Source organism: Phalacrocorax aristotelis, chromosome 7, assembly GCF_949628215.1.
Source record: "Phalacrocorax aristotelis chromosome 7, bGulAri2.1, whole genome shotgun sequence".
Classification (NCBI taxonomy): Eukaryota; Metazoa; Chordata; class Aves; order Suliformes; family Phalacrocoracidae; genus Phalacrocorax; species Phalacrocorax aristotelis.
The window spans coordinates 33,101,028-33,109,375 of NC_134282.1; positions in this window are offsets into that span (position 1 = coordinate 33,101,028).

The window sequence follows — 8,348 nt, forward strand, 5'->3', positions numbered from 1 at the left end:
CTCTGAGCAAGAGAGAGACCACGTGTGTACATTCAGTGCGCCAGGCTGCATTCTTTAAGCTCTGTTTTTACCCTCACATTTTTATTTATATTCACCCCCTTCAAAGCTGCACTAAGTTGCAAGTCTTCTTTGTCAGCCTCTTGATCTTAGCTAAGCTCGCCCTTCCAGTGACTGTAAAACCTCTCTCAGCATTCACCATCACGCTGGATGCCTTGAGGGAGTAGTGGGCACTGTTGGGAGTGTTTTGCTCAGTATCCCCATCTGTTTTCTTGTCCCTATATTTTTCACTCCTTAACCCTCACCACTTTCTCTTTTGTTTATTTGTTGTCTCCTGAACTCATTTGGTTTTGTCCTTTTTCCTGGTCTCTGTTTCCTATACCACTCTCCCTGCTTTTTGGAGGGAAGGAGGGAGAAGGAAGGTGCTTACTTTCACTAGGGAAAGGTCTCTGACTATTCTTAAGGGAGGGAATCATGAGATGTATAAATAAGAGTGGATGTCTGGGCAAAAGTATAAGAACTGGAAAATCCTATTAGAACATTTCCCTGCTATACTCTCAAAGCTTCTAGCAAGCTATGGCTCAAGGACTTTCTGGTTATAAGGGCTATATTCAGCTCTATGTTTAACAGCCCACTGCAGATTTTTTTTCTCTTGCATTTCTCTAATTACTTTTCAGACCCATGTAAACTTTTGGCATCCGCAACACCCAATAGCAAAGAGGCCCATAGATGAATTGTGTGCTGCTGTGCAGTCAGGTATGTGCCCTGTATTTTTATACATTCTTCTTAAAAAGAATAAAACCTTTAAACATAGGAAATACTGTATTTTTCTTTGTTTTACAATGAATTCTCAGATTAATGCAGTCTACCCTTTTTTGCTTTTTCAAACTTTAAGAAACAACAGTCTTAAAAAACTTACACCTGCTCGAGAAGAAAAGCTACAGATTGTATCATCTTGCTATGCTGTTTTGAATGTAAATGAAAAGCCCAGCCAGATTTAAAGATTCATTTCTTCTGAACATGGAGGGTCCTTAGCTTTACTTGCAAAGCATACTAACATGCACTTACATCAAAAAGCAAAGGTAAGTATTCTCGGCTGTGCACCATCTAATAATAACTTTAAAATTGCCAAATACTCTCAAATTGCTTTTATCTTATTATTTTAAGTAATAAGCATCTTTGGTGTGATGGCTTTTACTCCACTAGTGAGATATCTACAAGTGGAAAGGATGGCAGGCACTCACGATGATATAAGCAGAGTCATCTTGCCCAGCACCACAGCAATAAACTATCCTTAGTACATACAGCTGGACTGGACCTTCCTGGCCAAAAGGACAAATCCTAAGAACAACTTTCAGGCTGCTACAACTAAGACACATAGGCAAAGTTCACCATCATACTAGGAAGTTTCATTCTGGTTTGAAGGCAATTTAATGCAGTAGCCTTTTTGATACTTTACTTTTAACAGGTTTGCCTGATGACCTAGGCGGCATGAAGAAATCCATGGCAAAGGATATGTGGAAATCACACCAAAATCATCTTTTTTTGGGAAGAAATGCTGGAGTGGTAGAAAGTTCAGCTGACCTGGAAATTCTCTACAGCAGTGGCTTTCAATCAGAGTCACACTACCCAGAACCTGAGGCACTGGAAATGTTAGCACAATATAAAACCATTCCCTTCCAGTCCTTTACCCTTCAAGTTAAAATATTCTCTGTCAGCCTCTTAAAGCATGGACACAAACCAATTATTTGACATTATCACTGTTGTAATTAAGACATTTTTACATCTACCTTTCTAATGAATGTAGTGGAGCCATGAAAATGTTTTTTGGAAAGGGGCTCTTTTTGAAAAAACATTGCTTTGCAGCATGTGAGGAGAAAAAGCAGCTTGAGAACAATCTCCAACCTTCTATTGTGACCCTAAGCATCACTTCTGTTCAGGAAGCAGAAATGTCTCTTAAAAATCACATTTTTCTTGATTAATGTGAGAGCTTATGTCAGATGACATCTGAGTTTTCCACTGACATGAGGCCATTGTTAAAAGTTAGCAAATACCCTGTCTCTGGAATGCTAAGATAGGAAAATAAAGTATCTTCTATCACAAATGGCATTCCATCTATCACACTTGATTTTTTTTTTTCTGAGAGTAACAACTAAGATTGTGTTTATTTGCATCCCTGTCTATTCAGGTCTTGTGTAACAACAACAAATAAGACAGAGAGGCTCTCATTCTTACCTTCTGTCAAACAGTATCAAGAAGAAATCAGCTGAAGCTGGCAAAACTGCTCTGCTGTGAATTTGCTGGACAATCAGAATCACATGCAGGTTCTGCAAAGAATCACAATAGATACCGCTCAGTTTTTATGCAGCAGCTAAATTAGACTGAACTAAGCAGCTGCCTACTGTATTAAAATTAACAAAAATGTAACATAAGAGTACAGAGAAGACATTCCATATTTATGAAATGGTGATACTATGCTTGGCTCTATAAAAACATGGGAAAACAAAACCAGTTATGTCCAAGAGGTACTAAAGCAGGCTCAGGGATCTCAGGGATTAAAATGGGTTATTATAAAACTATACCTTGAAGAAATGTCCAAAGCTTAATCGTGCTTGCCTATTTGGCAAATGTCCCCAGTGAAATCAGGGACAATGGAGGAGAGTTATGTTTGGCCACCTGTATCACACAGGAGCATGAGAGACTGATATTTGCACTTATCACAACAGATTAATTTCTTATGACATACACGAAGATAGCACTCAAGAACAGGGAGATATCGTATGCCTGATACTGATTCAGAAAAGATAATCTCAAAGAATATTCCTTTATGTTGAATGTCTTTGAGTCAGTCAAACACTGAGAGACCGTAACGCTGTTTTGGTTTACTATTACTAGTGAGATTTCATCAATGCAGGCTAAAGAGAACCTTACCAAAGCACTGACAGGAAAAAATGATGAATCTCATATATTTAATTAACAAGAAAACAATAGTGGAGATTACAGCAGAACATAATTTCTACACTGCAGCATATGCAATCCAATATCAAAGCAGAAGTCTTTTGGGTCTGGGGAAAGAACAGGTCTTTCATTTTTGTTTTAGGCTATCAGAGCAAACAAAGATTTCCTGTGTAACACTGCACGCTTCTGATCAGTATTCTTCTACACATATGGATTCTGTCATCTGTAGTGAGATGGGAATGTCTCCAGTACCTAGTATTACATGATTTGGGGAAATTACAAATACTTGACACCCCATTCCCTGTCGCAGAGGCTCTGGGCATAGAATATAACTAACTGTCATGGAAGTTACTTTTATCCTGCTGTGGGAGATTAATACCTGCATTTTATGTGTAGCAAATATGAGTAACTACATTAACCTTAAGATGAAGGGGAACCTTTTGTTATATAAGCACATCCCTGCTCCTATAATGCTATTCATACCAATATAAAACACAGGGGAGATCAAGCAAGTACATTAAATTTATTAGCATTCTTCTGCCTGCGTCCTAAACAGTGTGGGATTCAGGAGACTAGAGGCTCCTTCTTGTGTAGCACATATCCCAGGTTATATGTCAGAGGAATAGCTGACTGTGGCAAGGTGGGTTTAACTGTTATCACATAGTATACTTTTTATTGGAAGGCATAGCCACTGTTCAGTTGCATGTCAAAATCTCATGTCACTAAGTGCTAGAAAAGATTTTTCTCTACTTTAAATGGCTGTATATTTGGAACAGGATGCTTTGAGTCTTGGACCATCATTAAACTCTAAGTGATTCTCATGTGGGTTGTTCCAACTGAAATATTCTATTCTATTCTAAGCTATTCTGGCATAGAGAAAGGTACAGATATATTACACTAGCTAGACATATTTCAAGTCTTCTATTCACCCGCTCCAGTAATCCTAGGTCGAACACCTGAGAATCCTGCAGACTAGAATGAGAATTCAGAGTTAAGGTGGGTGGTAGGGAGACAATATCCTTCGAGAACGCACAGAAGTTCAAGACGTATTTTCTTCCTTCTCTATGCACGCATAACTCTCACTGACATCAGCTTTGGGGTTGTACCTTAAAGAACAAGAGGTATTTTCCCTTACAAGCTCACTGCAAGAACTGCTAAAACCAGTCAAATGCAGCCTGAGGGAAAAAAACCCTATTTATTTCTTCACAAAAATCTCTAAATGTCTGGGCATTAAAGTTTGGGCAGAAACAAACTTTGAGAGAGTTGTGTACACGACAGAAGTCCCTTCCATTATTGCTGCATTTACAGCAGTATATACAGGCCTACATTAGGAAACATCCAGTCAATCAGTGCAAGAGTTAAAAAAACAAGAGATAATTATAGCTCCCGTCCATATCCAAGACTCTCAGGAATTCAGTTTACAATAATTACTCTAAGTCCATACTCTTCTCTTCCTGCTAGGGTCACTATTTAACCAGTGGTTAAATGAAAAACACAGCTGATTGGGATGTGAAACCTTGGCAATAGCGAGGACTATTTCTCCTTCTACAATTCTCATCAAATAAGGGGCATACAATAAATTGCTTATCTCCAGCTGCAATTCTCCCCTCCACCCATCTGTAAATTTGAATTAATTAATAAACGCCCTTATGTTTTCAAGGTCATGGAAAATGAAAGGTACTCAGCAAAATGGATGCACTGACAATGAAGGGTGTTCGTGCGTGGGGGATTTTTATGTAAATGGAAAAATCTGTGAGGCAGAAGCTCCTTCACCTGTGCCATGAGTGCTGAAGTTAGAAAACTTAAAAGGAAATAAAGGGAATGCAAATAAATTATGCTTTGAATAAATGTGACCTTCCCTAGAACAAGTCCAAGGCTTCATGGAACAAAATCTCAAAATACCCAATGAGGCCAAAGACATCATTAAGTCAGGGGTCTTCACACAAATTCGGTCACGCTGTCTTTTGTTTCTCCCTGCTGACTGTGGACAAGTTCTGCTCTCTGTTGGCACTGGCTGTTCACAAAAGAACTGGCACAGGGCTCTTCCACATTTCGCACCCCAGCCACAGAGGCAGACTTTTTCGACATCTACACCCACCCACCTATTTAATAATTCTGACTCAGTTTGAAACACTCCAGCAAATCCCATGGCAGTGACAATGAAGAAACACAAACCACAGAACTACATGGCTACCTATTTCTCATATAACTAAGTATGCTCATCAACATATACTGCTGTATCAGATTCCCCAGCTTCCTTGTAAATCTCAAGCACCCTCACAACAAATATAATTTGGGGAGTAAGATGAAGATTGCATTTAGGTATACAACACTTGACAAGGTAGGAATGTCACCATTAGATAAACAGAAATAATACATGAACCTCTGGAAACAATTCCTGGAGACACAGTAAAACTGAATAACTTCTGGAAAAAAAAGGGATAATTGAAGACTTCACTGGAGAAAATGTTTGACTTTGGAAATGAAAAGGATCAGCTCCTTAAAATTCTGGAAGACTGAGCCAGAAGGACCCTTTATAATTCTTGTGCTGCTTAAATGGTTGATTCTCAATCCAATCTTAGTCCTGATATGGCCACTGAAAAGAGAGATGATTAAGTATAACTGCAAATTACAACTTGAGCCTGTTGCCTAACACAAGTCATCAGACTTCACTCCTACCTTACAAATATATTTGAAGTACATTCAGTCAGAAATGCACTGATTTGGTTCCTCATTTTCACTTAAAAATTTAAAGCTCATTGCAAGGGTAGATTTTGGCAAGGAAAAAAGTAAAACAGGATAAAACTGATGAGTAAAATTCAGTGACTGCAGATTAACAGCTGGGGAATGAGGACTCCTAATGCGTATGTGAACGTCTGATACTCCTCGGGACAGCAGAGGCCATCATACCAGAGCCCAGAACACCACACAGTCCTTAGCTCCATGTTTCTGTGTAAGAAGACTCTTAAGTTCTCTCACTGCTGACATAGTCGACAGAACTGGATGAAGATATTTTTGTGATGGGTACAGAACTGCTATGCAGTAATCAAATACTGTGATGCTGCAATTTCATTAGCACTGAGAGATCTGGGCACTGAGGATGTCGACTGTCAGAGCACATTCAGATAAAAGTAGATATAACTAACTACATGAAACGCTGATTAATGGAATGAATCTGTCAGTTACTGAGGAAGTCTCACAACTACCAACAAAATAATTAAAGCATAAGGTTATTATATTATAAAAGTTAAGGCAATAAATCAAGTATTCTGAATAGAATATTTACACCAGCCTGTTTTTTATGCCACTGTGAGTAATCCTATTTATCCCTTTAACACAGCTGGGTAGAAGCAGATGATAAGTTGTCAGTACCACAGGGAAACCTCCAGAATTTCTAAAAGGTACCTTTTGTCACTTATATTATCCATTTCATGCACCTTGTAGCCTCTATTTTGTTAATCCGATTTGTATAAATTACTCCAGTCCACCCTTTGCACTTGTGGCAAATCTACACTTGACAATAAAGTAAGGGTAACATGATTTAATTATTGCTATTAGCACCATCATTATTTTTACAGATCAATAACAATGTGGGTGGCTCAGTGAAATACCTAGTACCAAAACCAACTGCCATACATGTAGTCTATATAATCCAGGCTAGTGAATTACTGCATCATTTTGCTTTACTCCCAAAAAATAACATAACCCTTCTCATCTTCTCTATAGAAAAAAATCAATTATTAGCACATTATCAAATCCATATTGTGTAGGAACAGAACGGATCTTTCTTCCTGCACAGATCTCTCTACTTCTGGCAGAGTTTCTCTAACTTACTAACAGGACTACATACTTTTTGCAGTGAGACAATTAACTTTTACCACTGCAGTCTGTGAAGCCTCAAAAAGACCAGAAGTACACCACAATGATAAAACCCTCCGCACGTACATGGGATTTGCTCTCTCCTCTCTGATGAAACACATTTTAATCTGTCAGGCTCACCTACCAGTCTCCTTCTTCATTCTGTTCTGTAATTTTAAAAAAATTGGCAACCTCTGTAGCCTCTTACAAAAAAAACCACTATAACCATCTTCCTACATGTCTACTCAAAGAATACAAAACTAATCATGCAATTCCCCAAAGAAATAAGAATCAGCAAAAGCTTGTGTATCAGTCTTAACACAATACTCATTTCTCCTGGTTTGAACCTTACTTTACACACACGTGAAGATGAAACGCATTCATGTCCAAAAACTAAAAGCAAACTAGTAGACACTAGTCAAGTAAAAACCTATGATCAGAAAATTAAAGGGTGCTAGAATCATGTTTAAGGTTCAGCATCCAAACTAAACATGGCTGAGAGTGCTACTTCTAGATGACAGCAGCATGAGAGTCTGCCCAATCATGATCCAGTTGCCCTGGCTGAGCTTCACGTCTAAATAAACCGCAGGTACTGGATACACTACAGAGGTACCCTAACAAAGCAGGAAAGGAAAGAATTTGTACAGCCTTTTACACATGGTGACTGCCTTTATGTCCCCCTAATAATTCCTTCTTTCCATGTGCCATTTAAATAATACATTTTTTTTTAAGTATTTGATGGGAGTATCTGATGCTCCTGGTTTACTTCTGCCTCTTTCAAAACCACATTGTGAAATTTATGTTTTGGTAAAAAGCTGAGCTTTTGTTTTCCTCCTACCAGAAGCCTTTAGCATATCTGTCAGAAATAATTCTTGGAAAAGAGATGCTAGAAAATACTGCAAACAAACCACTTTCCACACAACTTCAGCTGAATTAGGGAAAATAAATTCAATATATGTACTCATACTATCGTCCTTTGACAATAATATTTAGCTGCTCCTGTAGTTGCCAAGAAAGTCCCAAGTCTACAGGCCAATTCTGAATGTTTGACAAGCGCAATTTGAAAAATCCTCCTGGGGAAGCAGTGATTAAGAAGGCAACTGGCAGCACTAGGAGGCCCACGCTGTATTCCCAGTTTCATTACTGATTTTTCTGGATGACCTTGCCAAGTCATTTAATGCCTTTCTGCCTGTGTTTCCCTATCTGCAAAACGTTCAGATAAACACCTTCCTTTTGAAAACACTGTAAAACTCTTTATTACGGAAATAGCTTCTCAGATGTTAATCTGGCTCTCAGGGTGTAACATCAGATGAAAAACACATCAGCCACATGACATAAATGTCAACCTAATACTTTCTAATAGATTAAACCATTGTAGTTTAAGTAATAGGTTAATCTTCTACCTGAAAGTTTTATTTCAGATGACACAGTAGTTACTCATTCCATTTTAACTTTAAGCCAAGCCAACATCATAAGTGCAAACCATAAAGGTAAGAAAAAGCAAAAAAAATTGCCATAAGCTTCTTTGTCTGCTT